Genomic DNA, 23463 nt, shown 5'->3' with positions numbered 1-23463 from the left:
ATTAACCATAGTGGGTCACTGTAAAGAGTCAATTAATTGTATAAAGAAAAAACAAACAAAAAACCCTCCACCGAGGTCTATGAATAACAGGGGAATGATAGACAGCCACACTCAAAATGGAGATATGTAATGATAAACACTGGTCCCCGTCTTTTGGGCGCTTTCTTGAAGTAGTCAGCAATTTAAAAGTAAAATAGAACCGACAGCGGCATGTGCTGAGGGGTGGTGCTGCACAACAACCAGAGCGAAATAAAGAAAATTATTGTGTTTAGCTTTGAGAAATTCAAATTAAAATGTACCATTACACTCAGAGGATCAATATGAAGTTTGATATATGCTAATTTTGTATGAAGTACATGACTGGTGACTGTTCTGTCCTGAGCTTTTGTTTTTACAGCACCCGCTTGACCACACCAGCAGTTTCTCGCAACCGAAGAGGGGTACTTGCAAAGAATAAAGAACGGGGAGGAATATCATCAAAACTGGAAAAGGTAATCCCCAAAGGGGGTGATAACGCCATAACTTTCACTTATGGTCAAATTCTCAAAATTTGACCCCGAACTTGAAAAATTCTTCAAACATTTAGAGACAAAGTGGAGGTTTAGATAAACATAATGTCATAAACCACGTAAGGATGGAGCATTTGAATCGATAAGATGGTGAATTGACACAGCAAAATGTTGATCATATTAAGTATGTTTATTCCAGTGTGCAGAGCAAGGTTATTATTATTAAAGACAACAAATGAAATAACGAAAACTAGAAGTGGAAAAACATTTGCGTTAACGGAAATAAAATCAAAACAAAAAGGAAAACTAACTAAAACTGTACTGAATGTTCACAAAACTACCTAAAATTAACTGGATTTATAGCGAAATGTGTTTAGTTTCATTGATGTGTGCGTGCCCTGCAATAGAAGTCAACGCAGTAAGTTTGTCGAGTCGTCTGTGTTGCTGCTCCGTCCACGCACAGAATCATGTCAGGAAAAGTCGACCAGAAAGCGCCAGAGTCCAATTTGGGATCACTTTAAATATGACTGTTTTTTTTAGATATAGCAAGAGTCTTGTAGTGGAAAGAGACACAATGTCCTCCTGAGACCCAGGGAGGAAGGAAAAAGAAAAAGTATTTTCATTTTTTTTTCTTTTTCTTTTTTCTTTCAGATAAATCAAGTGTTGGGACGGTAAAATAAACACATTACAAAAACAAAATTGTTTTTAACTAATTTTATTTAAATTTTACAACATGTGCACTACAGTGCACAAGGGGAGTTCATTGATCACGAATGTGAAACTAACAACATTCAAGAGCTATTTAAGAAAATTAAATGTTCCACTGAAATTTTTGTAAACAGGATACTAAAACTTATTTATATAACAATATCATAAAGATGTAGATCATGGGTCAACTTAGAAGTCACTGACACTTCACTAGCTGTAAGCCATTGGTTCAGGAACAAGTGATTGCACTGGGCTTTCTATTTCACAAAAATTGGTGAAGCCGAGGAAGTACTGGAGCTTCTTGCCAGACTCCGGAACTGCTTTGACTTTCACTGGGTCCGTCTTCACCTGCTCTCCTGCCAATATATAACCCAGAAAAGAAACAGATGAAACGTGAAATTCACATTTTTCCGCCTTGACATATAGTCTATTCTCCAGCAAACGCTGTAACTCCTCACGTGAACCTGGTGTTCCTTGGGAGTCCTGGAAAAAATAAGAATGGCATCCAGGTATACGAAAACAAAGGGATTCAGAAAATCTCAAAGCACATCGTGACAGCGATCAATCAGGTGAAAAGATAAATACAATTCAGCCCACGCCAACGCTTCCCTGTAAACTACTGTGATGACCGCGACGCCATGCTGCCCCTTTGTCTATAGCGGAGACCTGCTGCTGGTGCTCAGCACGAGATCCCTGCGGTGATCAAAAGGAACTACCGTGGCTGCAGAGCTGGGAAAAAACAAAGACTTAAGAGGAAAAGACTACGTCCTGCTCTCCCGTCAGTAGTGACTGGTAATGTTAGATCGCTGGTTAATAAGATGGAGGAGATTGTGATGTGTGGGGAGCAGGGAAATTATTTTACTGCTATTGTTAAATAATCATCATCATTACTATTGCATTAATAATATAATCTACAGCATTGATATTGCATTCAGATGTTTAAACAGTGTGTGTGTCTTTCAGAAAGACTAAAGTCACAGGCGGACAGGAAACTGCAGGCTTGCAGAGAGTTTGCAGAAGTGAAGTTATTCTGAGGAGCAGGTTAGACGAGGCTATTTTAATTACTAGGTTATTCAAATTGTCTGGTATACTTTTATATTCTTTTATTAAGCTTTTAGTAGAGGTACTTGATTATAACATTTATTCAACGTAGTACATAGATCTTCTGGACCATGGTTGTTTGTACTCTCCTTCCTCAATATTTGAACCTTAACAGACGCTAACAAGGACAGAGAAAGTTTTCCGAGAATGCAGTGTTATGTGTTTCACGGAGACATGGCTGCATAAAAACATCCCGGATCAGGCGGTGGATCTAAATGGATTTACGTGTGTGAGAGCAGTCAGGGATCCAGGCAGCAGCGAGAAGAAGAGTGGAGGAGGACTCGCTCTTTATGTTAGCAACCGCTGGTGTTCCCCCAGTCACGTTAAGGGGAGGATGGCTGTATGTAACAAACACATTGAACTGTTAGCAGTCGGTCTTCGACCATATTATTTACCGCGAGAGTTTTCTCTCGCCATTATCATTATTGTTTACATTGCCCCTGACGCTAATGCGGCACAGGCTTATGACATCATCAGCTTGGCGACAGCGAATCTCCTGAATCGAAGCCCATCTGCGTTTGTGGCTGTAACGGGTGATTTCAACCACGTGAACCTCTCCACTGTTCTACCCACATTCAAGCAGTATGTGGACTGCAAAACAAGAGACAATAAAACATTGGACTTGTTTTATGCCAATGCTATTGAGGCATACACCTCCATCCCTCTCCCTCCTCTGGGCAGGGCAGCTCACAACCTGGTTTACCTCCAGCCCCTTTACAGACCTGCCGTTCAGAGACAACCTGCAGTCACAAAAACAGTTACAACATGGACAAGGGAGTCGGAAGAGACTCTGCAGGGATACTTTGAGGCAACGAACTTGGATGTTCTTTCTGAGTCTCATCAGGACAATATAGACAATCTCACAGGCTGTGTTACAGATTACATCAACTTCTGTGTGGACACTGTTATTCCCAAAAGAAACATTCTTTGCATCCCCAATAATAAACCATGGATAACCAAGAACAAAATAAGAGCTTTCAGAAACAGTGACAGAGGTCAGTTAAAAATGGTGCAGAAGGAGCTGAAAGCCATGATTGCAGAGGGAAAAGAGTCTTACAGGAGGAGGCTGGAAAGCAAACTGCAGGAAAACAACACAACAGGAGGTGTGGAATGGAATGCGGGCCATTACTGGCCTGAAACAAAAGAGAGGTGTTGGGATGGATGGGGACGTCGAAAGTGCTAACAACCTAAATCTACACTTCAATAGGTTTGACTGCCCTGCGTCTCCTGTCTCCACACCCAGCTCTTCTCATCTTCTCCATCGACTCCATTCTCCTCCCCTCTCTCCTGCCCCCTCAGCCTGTCTCACCCTATCCCTCTCAGAAGATAACACCAAAAGGGAATTGGGCAGACTCCACTCCAGTAAAGCTGCTGGCTCGGATGGTGTCAGTCCCAGGGCCCTCAGGTGCTGTGCTTCCCAGCTGCCTGGAGTTCTGCATCGGATCTTCAACATGAGTCTGAAACTGCAGAGGGTTCCATCGCTCTGGAAGACATCCTGCGTGGTTCCTGTCCCTAAAAAGACCCCCAGTGACTACAGGCCAGTGGCTCTGACTTCACATGTCTTGAAGACGCTGGAGAGACTCATCCTGAGACATCTGCATCAGCTGGTGGAGTTGGACCCCCTGCAGTTTGCTTATCAACCCCGTATCGGCGTGGAGGGTGCCATCATCTACCTGCTGGACCAGGCTTATTCTCACCTGGACATTGTTGGGAGCACTGTGAGGGTCATGTTCTTTGACTTCTCTAGTGCTTTTAACACAATCAGACCATCATTGCTGCTGAATAAGCTCATGGAAATGCAGGTGGACGCCCCACTGGTAGGTTGGATCATGGACTATTTAACAAGTCGACCACAGTATGTTTGACTGAAGGGCTGCAACTCGGACAGCATCATGAGCAGCACGGGGGCGCTGCAGGGGACGGTCCTATCACTCCTCCTCTTCACACTCTACACGTTTGACTTCAGGTACAAGTCACAGTCATGCTCTCTGCAGAAATCCTCTGATGACTCTGCCATTGTGGGCTGTATCAGAGATGGACAGGAGGAGGAGTACAGAAGTGTGGTGGACAGCTTTGTTGAGTGGTGTGAGCTTAACCATCTACAACTTAACATCACAAAGACAAAGGAACTGATCATGGACTTCAGGAAGCATGCTCCTCCTCCTACCCCTGTCACCATCAGAGGGGCTGATGTAGAGATCGGTAGAGGACTAAAACTGGACTGGACCCAAGAACACCAAAAAAAGGGCAGAATCGCCTTTTCCTTTTTTTTTTTTTGCCTGTCCCATTTGGTTCTTTAGCCGTCAGAATTGTTGTCTGAAGACCAACAAGGATACCCAATGGATTTACTTTGCCAAATGGATCATCGTGGCCTTGCCGTATTGGTCCATCTGATCGAGCTTTTTGTTATTATTTATTTTATTTTATTTTCAGTTGTTACAGACAGGACAGACATGACTGAGGGATAGGAAAGGGAGAAAGAAAGATGAAGGTAAAGAAAAACAGAAGGGAAGAGGGACAGTGAGAGAGGGCGCTTAAAAAGAGAAAAAAAATCTCCTGGATCACCTGTTGAGAGAAAAAGAAGAGAAAACAAGCAAAAAAAACAGAGCAACATACTAAACACAACACCATCACGTTAATCTAGCTAAGTGTAAACAGCAGTAGTTAGGGCTGGACCAGGTGACCCTGAATCCTCCCTTAGTTATGCTGCAATAGATGTAGGTTGCCGGGGATTCCCATGATGCATTGAGTTTTTCCTTTCCAGTCACCTTTCTCACTCACTATGTGTTAACAGACCTCTCTGCATTGAATCATATCTGTTATTAACCTCTGTCTCTCTTCCACAGCATGTCTTTATCCTGTCTTCCTTCTCTCATCCCAACCAATCACAGCAGATGGCCCCGCCCTCCCTGAGCCTGGTTCTGCCGGAGGTTTCTTCCTGTTAAAAGGGAGTTTTTCCTTCCCACTGTCGCCAAAGTGCTGCTCATAGGGGGTCATATGATTGTTGGGTTTTTCTCTGTATCTATGAAGCGCCTTGAGGCGACTTTTGTTGTGATTTGTGATAAATAAAATTGAATTGAATTGAGCAGTAAATACTTGTTAGATATTTTAGTATTATGGGAGCATGTACTGGGTATTCTTTTGGTGATATTATACAAAGGACCCTGTTTCTGCAATGCCCTTTGTTTGAACCTCATCTCCTCTTGCTGTGTCAACTGAAGATTTTATGGTGTGAAAGTAGATGCTAAGGTTGGAAGGAAAACACCAACAAAGCACTCTTTTTACTTATCACTCCCTTGCAGAGGATGTGTACGTAAAGACCATCCGGTTTGTGTCAGAACTCAGGATGTCGGAGACCTCTGTATAAGATTCATAGGCCTTGAGAGTGCACCTGTAGAACAAAGGATTCTAACTGTTTAGTGTTTAAACGGACCTGTCAAAGGTATGTTGAGAAACGATTGTAGAAGGCCCCTTTCAGAGGGAGGGGGGGAACTTCCTTATATGGTTTTAACTTGATATTTGTTGACACACGAACCTCTCTGTCTATAAATACCCAGCACAAAAGAATAAACCTTTGAGTTGATTTTGGGAAAGCAACCTGAACAGTCTCTGCATCACTTTGTTCTCCTAACTGCTCCCGACGTCGTAACTAACCCGCTGACGGTATATTGCTGAGTGTTACTTACAGTTTTTCTCAGTTGCTTTGGTGCATTTCTCACAACAGAATTAAACTTTGCACAACAGTTAGTTCAACCTCCACAACATGTAGTCGTTTTGGCACAACCTTGTGGCGGTTTCATGTTCATTGCGTCCAAAGGCAAATGCCTTTGGACATGAAGCAGTTGAGTAAGTACAAATATCTAAAGAATGGTCACTTTTGACTTGCTATTCATCACTATCTCCTTTCTTTTATCATGAATGTCACAATTATTTATACTTGTACCGGCTGAATAGTCATTGTCCTCACAACTAATAGTCTTCATTTCATTGCTTGTGTCAGTGCACTCAAAATTGTTGAACATCTTGTCAAACACTTTGTACACCCATTTTGAAAACCCTATTTTTAAGGAGTTTCCATGAAACCCCTGCACACGTTTGTATATCTTGACGAAGCGGGATTCAATCTTGCAAAAGGCGTGAACGAAATCACATTGGAGAAATAGCCACCATTGATGTCCCAGGCCAACGAGGAGGAAATATTACAGTTTTTCTCAGTCGCTTTGGTGCATTTCTCACAACAGAATTAAACATTGCACAACAGTTAGTTCAACCACCACAACATGTAGTCGTTTTGGCACAACCCTGTGGCGGTTTCACGTTCACTGCGTCCAAAGGCAAATGCCTTTGGACATGAAGCAGTTGAGTGAGTACAAATATCTAAAGAATGGTCACGTTTGACTTCCTATTCATCACTATCTCCTTTCTTTCATCATGAATGTCACAATTATTCATACTTGTACCGGCTGAATAGTCATTGTCCTTACAACTAATAGTCTTCATTGCATTGCTTGTGTCAGTGCACTCAAAATTGCTGAACAGCTTGTCAAACGATTCATACACCCATTTTGAAAACCCTATTTTGGAGGAGTTCCCATGAAAATCTCCATAAACTACATGTCTCAGGTGAACCTTATCTCACACTAATGAAAATTGGTGTGTGTCACTCCTACTTGCAACCAATGAAAAGCCTCTCCTACCCAGTCACAGGTGAACCGCGGCACAGCATCCCCCACTCCACAAGTACATATATACTGCAATGTAAACCAACAGACAGGATTGGCATGAGGTGCATACTGAATCTACAAAACAGCAGAACATGGAACGTCAGCCTCGTGGAAGAGGAGTGAGGATCGGTGGAGGACGAGGACAAAACCGGGTGAGAAGAGGCCAACCACATAGACACGTTCCTGACGAAATCAGGGCAACACTTGTGGATCATGTGATAAACCATGGCCTCACAATGGCCGAGGCTGGTCGAAGGGTGCAGCCAAATGTTGGGAGAACTACTGTAAGTTCTATCATCCAGACATTTCGTCGGGAAAACAGGTGAGCACACCGTAATCTAGTTACAGTATGCAGCACAAACTAATTTGCTCTGCACTTTCATAGTCATACAGGAGACTTGCATTAGGACATGACCTTACAGATCCTTACACATAGACGTACTGTAACTGAAGCGCAGACTTGGCCCAGGTGTGGCATAGTGTGCTGTGGTACAATACAGTAATGCTGTAAAGAAAGGAGTTTTGAATGATAGTCCTGTGACAATCACTGTAAGCATGTTTGCGCTTACATGTGTGTGTTTTCCCATCTGCATCTCAAAAAGGACTGCCAGACAACCTAGAGGAGGTGGAAGAGGTCGACTTATGACTCCGCAGCAAGAGGAAAGAATTTGTGCAATGGTGGCTGCAAACAACGCTTTGAGACTGAGAGAAATACAAGAAACTGTCGTAAACGATGACACCATCTTCGGAAATATTCAGTCAATATCAATTTCCACCATAGACAGAGTCCTCAGACGGAATGAAATGTCCATGAAGCAATTGTACAGAGTGCCATTTGAACGGAACAGTGATCGAGTGAAGGAGCTCCGTCACCAGTATGTACAGGTAACACATGTTCGCATATGTACCTCTGTTCACTGTAACAGTTTAGGCCATGTACTCAACCTACATTTATGCATGTTACTGTAATCCTATGTACAATTCCAACTGTACAATCTGTTCTGCCAAATGCACCATTACAGACCTGTCTGATTCTCATCCTTTGTAAAGCATATCCTGGAGTTGGAGGCCAGGGAACACCTGCACACGTTTGTATATCTTGACGAAGCGGGATTCAATCTCGCAAAAGGCAGACGGCGTGGACGGAATCACATTGGTGAAAGAGCCACCATTGATGTCCCAGGCCAACGAGGAGGGAATATTACAATGTGTGCCGCAATCTCAGAGAATGGTGTTCACACCCATATTCCTCGTATTGGTGCATACAATTCACAACACCTGTTGGCTTTTCTGGATGCTCTTCATAGGGACCTGATCCCACAAAATGAAAGGGATGATCCTGGTGACAATCGGACAATGTATGTAGTGGTTTGGGATAATGTAAGCTTCCATCACTCTGCTGTAGTCAGGCAGTGGTTTGCAGCACACGACAGGATGCTTATGGAGTTTCTTCCTCCTTACAGTCCATTCCTGAATCCAATTGAGGAGTTTTTCTCTTCCTGGAGGTGGAAGGTATATGACAGGCATCCACATACCCAAATGACCCTGCTAGCAGCTATGGATGCAGCTTGTGATGACATCACAGCAGAGTCCTGCAGAGGGTGGATTCGACACTCCAGAAGATACTTTCCCCGATGCATCGATAGAGCTGACATACGCTGTGATGTTGATGCAAATATGTGGGCAGACAGACGGGAGCGTCTAGATATCAATGATTGATATGCAGCAGTGTCTGTTTTTCAGTTTGTTTTTTTTGAGTCGTAACTACTGCAGTGAGGTTTACTGTCTAGGTGAGTTTGTTTGCTGTAAAATGTTTGATTTACTGTATTTCCCCAGTTTGCACAATGCTGTGAACAGTTTCAATTAAATATTATCAAGAGTGCATATGGAGTGTCTTGATTGTCCTTTACAATTTATGGTTTTCAACATGCCATGCATGCGGTCCGGACTTGACATGTCATTGGGAAGCACCTACAAAGACATCCGTCACAATGGGAACATGTTCAGACCATGTGATTTTGTGACCAAAGGTGCTGGTCTAATGACTTGTAATTGTGACAGCCCTGACACTTTGTTTGGTATCAGTACTTGCTTTTGATGAATGTATTGTCTGTTTTGCTCAAGGGATTTGTTGTTGATGCATTGACAACTTATTTTGGACACCTGACTTTTCTTTTTGATGGAGTGACTCACTTTTGCAAGTTATCCACCATGTTTGCAGTTTGCACTAATTGTTTTGAGAAGTGCCTTAGTAGTGGTGGAGAGTTCAATTCTGTTGTGAGAAATGCACCAAAGCGACTGAGAAAAACTGTAAGAACAATTTTGAATCTTATAGGGTAAAGACAAAGCTAAGCCCAAGCCTCGGAGAAACCCGGTCCACGGACCAGACCCGGGACGGAGTTTCTTTCAATACTAAATATTGAATGTTGTTGTGTAGCAAGCAGGACCGACAGCACACATTGTGCTTGGAAATCGCAGCCAATAGAGGTGTAGTTTATGTCTATGAACAGTGAACACCCGTGTGCACACCTGTGTGGATCAGCGCGCTTGTATTCAAATGGTTTCCCCATGTAATGGTCTGCTAGAGGATGTAGAGAGCCGTAGCCCCGTCCCCCAGGGCATGAAGCAGACATGGAGGAGATCCAGGCCCCAGACATCCAGAGGCCCTAGAGTGCGAGAGCCCAAGGAGGACCCCCAGAGGGGCATCTATGCCACCCTCCTGGGAAGAGCTGAGGAGAGCCCCAGAAGAGGGGTCACCCAGTAGCCACGGAGCAGAGGCCAGAGGGGGCTGCAGAGGTCGGAGGCCCGAGGGGCCCCTTTGCCCCGGAAGAGGCCTGACCGAGCAACAGAGTCGGCTTTTCCTACTGAGGCAGCTCAGATCCTTTAATGTTTGTAGGAAAATGCTGACAATGTTCTATCACTCTGTGGTAGAGAGTGTTGTGTTCTTTGCAGCTGTGTGCTGGGGCAGTGGGGTGAAGACTCCCAATGCCAACAGGCTGAACAAACTGATTAAAAAGGCTGGTTCTGTCCTGGGTGTCAGACTGGAGAACCTGGAGGAGGTGTCTGAGACGAGAATGCTAAAAAAGCGTCTTTGTATCATGGACAACCCCTCCCACCCCATGCAAGCACCGAGCAGACATAGCAAAAGACTCATTGCCCCGAAACGTAGAACTGACCGCCACAGAAAATCATTTGTGCCGGTGGCAATAAAACTGTACAACTCTTCCTCACTCTGTAGGTGATTTTCTGAGGATTAATAACAAAGCTATTCTGTTCACATTCAGACCGTGCAATATCACCCAACAGTTTCTCGTTGAATCTTTGTTTCATCTCCCCATCATATGCTGCTGTTATCCTTTTATCCATTTGCACAATACTATGTCACTTTTAGAATCACATGCACTGATAGCTAAGCTAAGCTATTTATTTTTTTTAGGATATAGTTATATTCTGTTATATAGTTATATTCAATATTATATTTTGCACTAACCTACTGTATATTACTGTATACTTGTATTATATTGTAAATATTGTATATCTTATTAATCTGCTCCTCTGTCTCTCTTGCTACACTGAGCATGTGTATGACAAAAGAATTTTCCTCGGGATAAATAAAGTTATTCTTATCTTATCTGAAAGAGTGCAGTGGTCAGTGTCTTCAACTTGGTCTTGGTACATGTGACAAAAACGGCACTTACATCACAATTTGATGACATTACAACTAAATAAATATGAACTGTGGCTTTTTGAGCAACTTTCTGGTTTGAGTCAATCATTCTAGAGCAGGGGTGGCCAACTCAAGGCCTTGAGAGCCGGTGTACAGCAGACTAAGAAAACATGTAGGGAGGAAACACAGATGACATGACCCTGAACACAGGAAGACTGAGGACTTAAATACACACGGGGTGTTGAGGGGAAGTGGAGACACATGAGGACACAGCTGACTAGAATGAAGATAATAACGCCACAGTAAACAAATAACATAGAAACAAGACTTTGGAAATAACCATTAAACATGATAAGACACAAAAATGACAACATAAAGTGCAACAGAGACCAAAACACAGGAGTGAAGACAAAAGACACAGTTTTAATGTGAACTGGCACAGCAAGCAAAGATAGTTCTTCCCTTGTTCTTGTTAGTTTTATTCATGACTGACAGATAGATAGATAGATAGATAGATAGATAGATAGATAGATAGATAGATAGATAGATAGATAGATAGATAGATAGATAGATAGATAGGATAAAAATAATATTCACACTCTTGGATGTGAATGAAAAATCATATCTGTTTCCAAAGGAGATCTAAAGGATTAGATTTAATTCATTCTATTATCTAAACCCTGTTAACACACGGTTTCATTTGGAAATCTAGCAAATTATTGTCTGTGAAGGTTCTCAGTCATCTAGGTCATGGTAATCTGTGGAGCTGGGAAAGAAAAGCCATTGGACTTCTTTAAGTTTCTTGAAGACTCCCATTCAAGAAGCAAACTTACCATAGCTTCCTCCCACAGGCACAGTGAAAGCAACCTTGGGTTCATTTATGATTCCAAATTGGCTGTAGGTGTGAGTACAAACATGTCTGTTTCACTGTTTTAGCTTTGCAAAATATTTGCCACCTGCGCTCTGTGGGCACCAGTGTTGGGTAAGTTACTTGAAATTAGTAACTTAGTTACATTACTAGTTACTTCTATCAAAAGTAACTCAGTTACTTCAAGTTACTCGTTACTTTCAGAGTAACTAGTTACTAGGGAAAGTAACTTTGGTTTTACTCAGAATTCTCTTGTTAATGTGTTGCTTCCATAACTTTGCCAGTCTTCTAGCTTGCTTACTTGCCACAAGTGCACTGTGCCACCTACCAATAGAAAGGAAAAAAATAATGTGCACACTTCCATGAGAGAAATCCCACGCCTGGACCATCGTTGACCGCCGCATGATTCTAGCCTGCTTTTTACATCCAACACAAAAACTGCAGTCGTGGTGCTTTCGATTGTACTCAGACTCGGAAATTCTGCCTTCTGAATAGGAAGATGTAGCTAACACCAGACTGCAGATGAGCTGCTTACAGGGCTGGACTGGGACAAAAAAAAAAAAAAATCGTCCCGGGGAATTTGACTAGAGACCGGCCCATCATTATAGGAAAAATCATAAAGCCTTTGAATGAAAACAAACGCTGTTGTGACAGTGATGTTCACTGTTCTGATGGTATATATGCATCAATCTATCAATCGTTTGTTGTAAGATTCAGATAATTATTTTTTAAAAGCGAGACATTTTAAATGAGAATAAGAAAGAAAAGTATTTCTTTGTGCCCCCCTCTCCCTGTTAATGCCCTACCTGCCCCCCTGGCAACACTTTGCTAGACCCGCCCCTGCACAGTTACCAGCTGTCAGCTGCTTAGAAAAGGATCCTGGTGTTATTTGTCTCTCAGAAACAGTTCATAACTTCAACTCATCCATGTCACCTAAAAGGTAAACCTGTTTCTCCATCACAGCTCTGATGATCCAGTAAGGACATCTCCTGGTTTCATCTTCATGTTTCCCTCTCACCACATATCCAAACCGACATCATGACCAGCAGCTTTACAGCTGTGGCTCCAGCAAACATCAGCTGATACTAGAAATTAATATTAAATAAATTCTAACAACAGCTGATCAAGCTTAAACGTGCTGCTGTTGTTTAGCGCGACATCCGCTGGTTTCCTCTTTCTGGCGAAAAGTGAGCGATAAACAAACAAGAGAGTCGATCAGCTGATCATTGATCAGTTTCATGACTGAAGTAGAAACAGGAGAGGGAGGGGAGAGGATGAGAGAAGAAGAGGCAGCTGTGCAGCAAAGACACAGAATAACTCCAGCTTTGTGCCTTTTTCATTGTAGCTGAAGTCTGAGACAAACTGTTCCTTTTCACCTCAATACAAAACCCGTAATATTTTCTCTGAATACGAGATGATTCTGTTTTTTACGGGACGGTTGGCAACTCTAATAATTAACCGTATGAACAAAATAAAGTTCAACATCAGTAACATAGCACCCACCCAGCTTTATAGAAACTCCGTCATGCTAGCTAGCACGCAGTACGAAAAAGTCAGCATAACGAAAATTAACTCCACCTAAACTTGATTTATATCTGACCCAGGTGGACTGCAGGTCATAACGTCTTACCTGAAGTTCAGTTCACCTGACACTCTCGGACCAGCGGCCGCTTCGGGTCTCTCCTCTTGCCTCCCTTTTCCTTCATCCACCTGCTGGCCTCCACCACTTGCTAATGTTATTGAATCTGTGGAAGCTCCGCGATAGCCACCACACGAAGTAACGAATAACGAGCCTATTTAAATCCCAGTAACGAGTAACGCGTTCCTGGTTTTGGCATAATAACTAGTTACCGTGCTCGTTACCACAATAATAACGTAGTTACTGTAACGCGTTACTTAATAAAGCGTTAGTCCCAACACTGGTGGGCACTTACTTCACAGTGCATATTTTCATGATGCCGCCATGGGTCCTTTAACATATCATGTACTTCCTTTGGTAGAACTTTTAACCACACAAACTCTGTGACATTTCTAGGCCATTGCATTTCAGAGGGTTGTTGTTCCTAAGCAAACTAATTGAATCAGTGACTCAGGTTTTACACATTCAGACACAGAACACTAAACATACTACAGGAGATTAAAGCATACAGTGATTTTGCACAGTGACTCAAATGTGATACACAAGGATAACCACTGCAGGCAGAAGTGAAGAAGTGAAATACAGTTATTCTGTACATCTTAAATACAACTCAGAATTGTGCAAATTCAAATAAAAGTGAGCCTTCAGAGATGCAATTTCATGCAGTCTTTCAAAAAAGCTAATCATAGCCAAAAATAAAAAAGCAAGCATGAAAGGAAAGACTGACTAACACTCAGTTTCAGTGAACTGTAAACTAATTGCTTTTGTGGTTTGTGTTCGTGTAATAGGATAAGATGACCTACCACAGCCTACAAGCTGGAAGACTCCTTCTCATTGCGTCCTGCCCCACATATTTTTAAAAAAAATGCCAGTACACACCTTTATGGTGCGACCTTCCCAAGGTAAAGTATTACCAGCTCTGGATACAGTAAAACTGAGATCCTAGTAGCTTCATATTATAGTGTTGTGGTCCAGTCAAGAAATACATTTAAGTCAGTTGTTTTTTTAGGACTAGACTTGCTTACAAAATAAAAATTCCAAATATGTGTTCTGCAGAGAAAGCAACCAAATGCTAAGTGTTGTCATATAGTTTTTTGATTGGTTTACATTATTCATTTTATTGAAAAAGGGATAGAATGTTTTTGTTTGTTTTGTTTTTTCCTGTTTGTTTGTTTGTTTGTTTGTTTGTTTGTTTGTTTGTTTGTTTGTTTGTTTGGGAGGGAGGGGGCTTTCATGTGCTGCCATTAGAAAATGTTATTTTTACCATTTCTAAGTAAACATGATGACAGTATTATGGAAAAAAAGGAATGAGTAAATCTTTTATTATAACTCTGGTTTTGCTTGGCGTTTAAAAACAAGTTTTTTTTAAAAAACAGGTGAATAGTCCACACTTTCCACCCAACTCTGTCGACTCCAGAATCAAGAAAAAGTAAAAAATGACCCCTTTCTTGAGTAACTGCAAAGAGATCAAGGTTGTCATTAAGATTTGGAAATTTGCCAACCAGAACACTAGGTGTGGAAACGCACAAATAAAGCTCATGACACCTGGTGCTCCACCTCGTAATGCTTCCCAGTCAATCTGAGGGTTGTGCTGGCTAAGCGAAGAATAGCTGTACTCACACTCAGCTCCAGTCAACCCAACAGTCAGCGTCATGGACTGGTTTGCACTGTATTTCTCACTCCTGACAGCTCTGATGCCTCTTTACAGTGGTGAGTAACATAATTAATTTTTCATTTTAAATGTGCCACGATTCATGTTTAAATTACACACACAGAAAATAAAACATACACATGGTGAATACAGGAAAAATCCACTGATTAAATAGTAACTGAGGTAGAATACTGCATTAATTGTTTGCTTTTTTTAATACAGAAAAACAGAAACTAGACAAAATTAATTGATTAAGTGTATATCTTAATATATATCTTATATAAATTTATTATTCAATTTGTTATGCATTCAGTTTAATGTGTGTCCCCTGAATGTCTGTCTTAGTTTAATGTGCTGTTGAACAAGCACTTTGTGTTGAAGCTCAAAACGTTCTCACTCCCAAAGCATAACATTTTATCCCAATTGACAAATTGTAAGTATGTTATGCTTCCAGTCACGCAACACGTCCCTAGATTACGAGATTGGAAAAATTGGGAAACATGAGAACTGTTTGGAATCAATCTACACATGGACATTCGTTATCATTGTTTTAGAAAGTCTGCGTTTTTTCCTGTGTCCACACTGCGACGGGACAGCTGCGTTTTGAAATGTATGCTTTTTCGAGAGCATTTTCAAAACGCTGCGTTTTTACTTGAGGAAAGCACCGTCTCAGTGTGGACGGGAGGTCAAAATGGAGAGAAAACGTTGCGTTTTCAAACAAAAATGCATTAGTGTGGACGTAGCCTCAATCTGATAACTATCACAGCACTTGTGTCACATGTTGTTAGGAACAGGACCCTAAACACAGGACTTTCTTGGTGAATGACAATGAATTTAATTTACAGTGTAAGAATAAACAATGTGACGCAAACAGTGTTCCAAACTACAATTTTTTTCCGTGGCAAAATTCCCAACTCCCATGGGTGCTCTCCTCCTGATCCATGGTGTTAGAGTAATACAAACAGCACTGCTCACTCTCTTGGATCCTCATTCCATGGTAACCTAACAAACACTTCAGTTTCTACGAGCTGGGATTGTACTAACAGATACATTCAATGATCCAGCATTGATCGAATGACAATCAGCCACACCTGATTGTCAATCAGGTGTGGCCTCAAACCAAGCGTATAACATTGAAGACAAAGCAGATTCACTGGTGCAGACTGATAACCCCTCTCCTCAATGGAAGCCTCCCAGCAACCAACCAAACTTGTCATGGTGCCATCTCTGAAATTCTTGAAATATGTTTTTATTGTGAATGGCTAACTGTGGCACCAAAGAAGGCTCTTCCCGACCATACCCTTCCTAATCCACCACATATTTGAAGCCATTACCACAGCATAATCCGTTTTATGGAATAAGCCGGTGCACCATCGATGACCGAAGGAGCGGTGGGGTCTTTGTTTTCAGGATTAGACTAATGTGTGAAATAAATCAGATTATTCTGAAAGAATTCAAGTTTTTATTCATTATTTCAGTCACTGAGGATTTTCTAATGACACTAGTTAAGTCCTCTGCTAAGTTCTGTCTCTGCAGAATAAGCCAGCCAGATTATAAAAAAGCTTTATTGTGAAAATTATAATTACACGGAAAAAAAATTCTAACATGCCTACAGTCTAAATGTGTAATGAATCAACAAAGAAGTCAAATGTATAACTTAAGTCAATGTGATTCACTGTAGATACAATTTGTCACTGAAATATATTTGGTACTGATGAGTATTATTTTTCCCTCATAGTCATAACTGAAGGTTTGCACCTCAGTTTCTGTTGTAGTGAGCCAAGGCTAGTTTGTTGACAATTTCTAAAGTAGTGTTAAGATATATATATATATATATATATATATATATATATATATATATATATATATATATATATATATTTTTTTTTTTTTTTTTTTTTTTTTTTTTTTTTTCCTTAATGCTTATTTGCTGATTAGATTGTTTTATGAGACGCCCAGACTTGAGTGTAAAATAGGTGTTTTTGCAGAATATGAGGAGCAGACAGAGAGTGAAACTAAGTTCATACAAAGGGTGACAGGTTGCCCTGGCAACAGACCTCAGAAAGGGGAAGTTATTGCAAGCTGCAGAAGAAGTAAGACACAAAGAAAAGAGAAACTGAGTAGAAGGAGTTGTTTGTATTGAAACTGTGTGTGACATCTGAAGTACTAAAATAACACCTATATGAGACTCATCTTGAGCTTCGAATGTTAGAGATTCTGCAGCTGACTTTGGGCTGTGCAGATGATTGAATAAAAATATAGAAATGTTTTGACCACTCTAAGTCGGGTTTTCTCTGTTCTATCATGGGAATCAAAGAATCGGGTTTAATAGTAGTCTGGAGGAAAAGCTCCCTAGCCTTTCAATTTTTTTCATTGTATGGTGGCTCTTTTTCACTTATTTTCCTGAGGAATACTTTCCTGGAGAATAATGAAGAAATGACAAAAAAAATTACAAGAATGCCTGCCTACACTACACATGCGCTTCTAGAGTTAAAAGAATGAATAACTTTCAATCTCAATAATGCAAACATTTTTGCCTCGTAGACTTTGAGTAACATGTTAATGATGACATTTACCAACTAGCAAGAAATCATTTCTACACAATAATATGCACAAGCTCACATAAGTCTAAGTCTTTCATATGACAATACAATACATGTTTTATATGGAATATTTGTATTCAAGGTGCTCAAAGCTGTTTGGGCCCACCAGTTCTGTGTTGCACTGGTGTAGACAACAGCTGTCGTAGAGGATGTTACTGTGATGAAGCGTGTGAGAAAGCTGGCGACTGCTGTCCTGACTACTTTTCAACCTGTAGACAGTGTAAGTAAAGACAAACACTAGAACTACACACAATTTTAAACATTTATATTATGACTACATATGTTCCCACTGCAATTCCAGGCACAGAAAGCACAAAAAGCCACAGCATTTCATCTACAATGTATACATACAAAAATATATATATATCCAAATATTATAACAGCTTCTTTGTCCACGGTTGCCCCGGCCTCCACCGTTGCCTCCACCGCTTCATCCACCGCTGTCCCGGCATCCACCGTTGCCTCCACCGTTTCATCCACCGCTGTCCCGACATCCAAAGCTGAATCCACAGCTGAATCCACCGCTGAATCCACAGCTGTCCCGGCATCCACCGCTGCCTCCACCGCTGTCCCAGCATCCACCATTGCCTCCACTGCTGCATCCACCGCTGCATCCACCGCTGTATCAGCATCCACCACTGCATCCACCGCTGCATCCACCGCTGTCCCGGCATCCACCATTGCCTCCACTGCTGCATCCACTGCTGTACCGGCATCCACCACTGCATCCACCACTGAATCCACCGCTGCCTCCAACACTGTTCCGGCATCCACCGCCGAATCCACCGCTGTCCCGGCATCCACCGCTGCCTCCACTGCTGTCCCGGCATCCACCATTGCACCCACTGCTGGATCCACTGCTGCATCCACCGTTTCATCCACCGCTGTCCCCGCATCAACCGCTGCATCCACCACTGAATCCACCACTGCATCCAACACTGTCCCGGCATCCACCGCTGAATCCACCGCTGTTCCGGCATCCACCATTGCATCCACTGCTGCATCCACCATTTCATCCACCACTGTCCTGGCATCCACCGCTGCCTCCACCGCTGCATCCATCACTGCATCGACATCCACCGCTGTCCCGGAATCCACCGCTGCCTCCACTGCTGTCCCGGCATCCACCATTGCACCCACTGCTGGATCCACTGCTGCATCCACCGTTTCATCCACCGCTGTCCCCGCATCAACCGCTGCATCCACCACTGAATCCACCACTGCATCCAACACTGTCCCGGCATCCACCGCTGAATCCACCGCTGTTCCGGCATCCACCATTGCATCCACTGCTGCATCCACCATTTCATCCACCACTGTCCTGGCATCCACCGCTGCCTCCACCGCTGCATCCATCACTGCATCGACATCCACCGCTGTCCCGGAATCCACCGCCGAATCCACCACTGCATCCACCGCTGTCCCGTCATCCACCGCTGCATCCACCGCTGATTCAACCACTGAATCCACTGCTGAATCCACCACTGCATCCACCGCTGTCCCGACATCCACCGCTGAATCCACCGCTGAATCCACACCTGATTCCACTGCTGAATCCACTGCTGCATCCACCGCTGCATCCACCACTGTCCCGGCATCCACCGCTGATTCCACTGCTGAATCCACTGCTGCATCCACCGCTACATCCACCGCTGTATCCACCGCTGTCCCGGCATCCACCGCTGAATCCACCGCTGAATCCACACCTGATTCAACCACTGAATCCACTGCTGAATCCACCACTGCATCCACCGCTGTCCCGGCATCCACCGCTGCATCCACCGCTGTCCCAGAATCCACCGTTTCATCCACCACTGTCCCTACATCGACCGCTGCATCGACCGCTGCATCGATCACTGAATCCATCGCTGTCCCACCATCCACCGCTGCATCCACCGCTGTCCCGGCAACAACCATTGCATCCACCGCTGCATCCACCGCTGTCCCGACATCCACCGCTGAATCCACAGCTGTCCCGGCATCCACCGCTGATTCCACTGCTGAATCCACTGCTGCATCCACCGCTACATCCACCGCTGTATCCACCGCTGTCCCGACATCCACCGCTGAATCCACCGCTGAATCCACACCTGATTCAACCACTGAATCCACTGCTGAATCCACCACTGCATCCACCGCTGTCCCGGCATCCACCGCTGCATCCACCGCTGTCCCAGAATCCACCGTTTCATCCACCACTGTCCCTACATCGACCGCTGCATCGACCGCTGCATCGACCACTGAATCCATCGCTGTCCCACCATCCACCGCTGCATCCACCGCTGTCCCGGCAACAACCATTGCATCCACCGCTGCATCCACCGCTGTCCCGACATCCACCGCTGAATCCACAGCTGTCCCGGCATCCACCGCTGCATCCACCGCTGCATCCACCGCTGATTCCACCGCTGAATCCACTGCTGAACCCACTGCTGCATCCACTGCTGCATCGACCGCTGTCCCGGCATCCACCGCTGCATCCACCGCTGATTTCACCGCTGAATCCACTGCTGAATCCACCACTGCATCCACCGCTGTCCCGGCATCCACCGCTGCATCCACCGCTGTCCCAGAATCCACCGTTTCATCCACCACTGTCCCCGCATCGACCACTGCATCGACCACTGAATCCATCGCTGTCCCGCCATCCACCGCTGCATCCACCGCTGTCCCGACATCCACCGCTGAATCCACAGCTGTCCCGGCATCCACCGCTGCATCCACCGCTGCATCCACCGCTGCATCCACCGCTGATTCCACCGCTGAATCCACTGCTGAACCCACTGCTGCATCCACTGCTGCATCGACCGCTGTCCCGGCATCCACCGCTGCATCCACCGCTGTCCCAGAATCCACCGTTTCATCCACCACTGTCCCCGCATCGACCACTGCATCGACCACTGAATCCATCGCTGTCCCGCCATCCACCGCTGCATCCACCGCTGTCCCGGCAACCACCATTGCATCCACCGCTGCATCCACCGCTGTCCCGAAATCCACCGCTGCATCCACCGCTGCATCCACCGCTGCATCCACCGCTGCATCCACCGCTTTCCCGGCATCCACCGCTGCATCCACCGCTGATTCCACCGCTGAATCCACCGCTGTCCCGCCATCCACCGCTGCATCCACCGCTGTCCCGGCAACCACCATTGCATCCACCGCTGCATCCACCGCTGTCCCGAAATCCACCGCTGAATCCACCGCTGAATCCACCGCTGTCCCGGCATCCACCGCTGAATCCACCGCTGCATCCACCGCTGCATCCACCGCTGTCCCGGCATCCACCGCTGCATCCACCGCTGATTCCACCGCTGAATCCACCGCTGCATCCACCGCTGTCCCGCCATCCACCGCTGCATCCACTGCTGATTCCACCGCTGAATCCACTGCTGAATCCACTGCTGCATCCACCGCTGTCCCGACATCCACCGCTGATTCAACCGCTGAATCCACCACTGCATCCACCGCTGTCCCGGCATCCACCGCTGCATCCACCGTTGTCCCAGAATCCACCGTTTCATCCACCACTGTCCCCGCATCGACCGCTGCATCGACCACTGAATCCACCGCCAAATCCACCACTGCATCCACCGCTGTCCCGTCATCCACCGCTGCATCCACCGCGGCATCCACCGCTGCATCAACCGGTGTCCCGGCATCCACCATTGCCTCCACTGCTGCATCCACCTCGGCATCTACAACTGTCCCGGCATCCACCATTGCATCCACTGCTGCATCCACCGTTTCATCCACCACTGTCCCGGCATCCACCATTGCATCCACTGCTGATTCCACTGCTGCATCCACCGTTGCATCCACCACTGCATCCACTGCTGTCCCAGCATCCACCGTTTCATCCACCGCTGTCCCCACATCGACCACTGCATCGACCGCTGATTCCACCGCTGTCCTGGCATCCACCGCTGCATCCACCGCTGAAACCACCGCTGTATCCAACACTGTCCCAGCATCGACCGCTGAATCCACCGCTGTCCCGGCATCCACCGCTGCCTCCACCCCTGTCCCAGCATCCACCATTGCCTCCACCGCTGCATCAACCGCTGCCTCCACCCCTGTCCCAGCATCAACCATTGCCTCCACCACTGCATCCACCGTTTTCTCAGCATCCAACGAAAAGCAACATGCATTATTCAAGCTTCTTTCAATAACCAGTCTCATCTCTTTCATAGTTTCAGGGACTTTTCCAGCATAGCTATAAGAGCTTGTTCTTGTTTGTTTTATTCATTATCAATAGCCACAATAAAAGGCTTGCTTTTTGTTTAAACTACACATTCTCTCTCAGCATCTTCTTTTGGGTGTTTCTAAAATAGACCAGTGTACCCCGCTGTGACAGTATCTTTAATATATATTTAGATAGGTTTTAAGGGTTTTTAATACATTTTCAAGAAATTTCACCTCTCATTTTATGTAAAAAAATCTATAAAAATTAAGATTTTTTTGGGGGGGGAGGGTTGTTTTTTGCATACTAATGTAGCATTTAGAAATGCAATTCCACAGTGCTGTTAGAATTTTCCACATGATAATTACTTTAGCCTACATTATGTAATATAGCATAGATTTGAGCTTTAATACTACTGATAAGAAAAATCCATGTAAATGGTGTTACTGACTTTATTTCTGCCATGATTAATGCATTCTTGCATAAACAAATAAACAAATGTAGCAACTGAACAAACAGAAATCCTTTTTATTTCATATGTGTTTTCATTTTCCAAAATGTATATTCTGCTGTGTTAAACTGAGTTGTGCTAGTTTAGGGGCGACCGTGGCTCAGGGGGTTGGGAATCGCATCTGTAACCGGAAGGTCGCCGGTTCGATCCCTGGGCTCTCTGTCCTGGTCGTTGTGTCCTTGGGCAAGACCCTTTACCCTACTTGCCTACTGGTGTTGGCCAGAGGGGCCGATGGCGCGATATGGCAGCCTCGCTTCTGTCAGTCTGCCCCAGGGCAGCTGTGGCTACAACTGTAGCTGCCTCCACCAGTGAGTGAATGTGAGAGTGAATGAATAGTGGTATTGTAAAGCGCTTTGGGTGTCTTGAAAAGCGCTATATAAATCCAATCCATTATTATTATTAGTTTTTACTGTGTGTTGTACTAAATAACTAAGAAATTATTGTTCCTTCAGTTGATGATATTAGCATGCATTTATATATCATGACATCTTCATGTGTATTCAGCAGAGGCAAATAACTGATCCGCATCACTTTTTCATGCATCCAAAGCAGTGTTTCCCAAATGGTGTGGGAAGGCACACAGATGTGTCTTAAGCCAGACACATCGGGATTTTGTCAGTAAAACCTTATGTTATGCCTGCACAACAAGTCATATTGAAAAAGCTCTAACTGGCAGGGATGAGAATGACATTTGTGAGGTGGTAAAACTGATAACCGTCTTGGGGAAAAAATACATTTATGTGAGAGTTGTCAAGACTGGGGATCTTTGTAGTGAGAACTGAAGCTCACATGGTGCAGAGCAAGGTAAAGACACAGTTGATAAACAAACATGTCTTCTGAGAGAAACTTTGCACGGGATCATAAACATTGCACCATTCATGTTTATTTCGTCAGGGCATGCTCAGAAGCACCTTCATCTAACAATGCATCACAGTACAAGCTTTGAGTTCAAAGTTCCCCTGAGAAAACACCCTGGTGCATTTTGCTGTAGCTAATCTGAAAGTGTATCATCATTTAGACTTAATTTAAAAGATATTTTAGGCATCTGAATATGGGTTTACTTTAGCATACAACTGGGACCATTTCATGCTATTTGTTCAAGGGCAATGTTCGGTTCCCCATATATATTAAAGGGTAGCTCACTGAGCGAGAACTTGGCAATCATTGGAAAATGGGGACTGGGTAGGGTTTTTGTGCACTATGACCAGTTTAGACATACGGTATATACACATATACATATGTACATAGATAGACAGATAGATCATTAATATTGTTTTGGTCTTTTTTGGCCTGCAACGG

At 44.2% G+C, this 23463-nt stretch overlaps 1 protein-coding gene and 1 pseudogene across 2 annotated transcripts in view; both read left to right on the top strand.

Moving 5' to 3' along the window:
• The first annotated feature begins 378 nt into the window (after nt 1-378).
• LOC147333511 (uncharacterized) overlaps nt 379-23463 on the top strand; it is a 53936-nt gene continuing 30851 nt past the window's right edge. Inside the window, exon 1 of one of the 2 annotated variants that reach the window (XM_086286377.1) lies at nt 379-491. The gene's annotated coding sequence lies outside the window, so the exon portion shown is untranslated. The remainder of the gene's footprint in view (nt 492-23463) is intronic. The other variant, XM_086286379.1, reaches the window with a different exon arrangement.
• On the top strand, nt 3770-8924 carry LOC147333512 (uncharacterized; annotated as a pseudogene).

The sequence above is a fragment of the Aulonocara sp. 'chitande type north' Nkhata Bay genome, linkage group LG3 (genome assembly GCF_057382095.1).
Source record: "Aulonocara sp. 'chitande type north' Nkhata Bay isolate Kocher_YH1m ecotype deep benthic linkage group LG3, A_spYH_male_GT1.1, whole genome shotgun sequence".
Classification (NCBI taxonomy): domain Eukaryota; kingdom Metazoa; phylum Chordata; class Actinopteri; order Cichliformes; family Cichlidae; genus Aulonocara; species Aulonocara sp. 'chitande type north' Nkhata Bay.
Note: the sequence above shows the minus strand (reverse complement) of the source record. Positions and strands in the feature narration are given on the sequence as shown.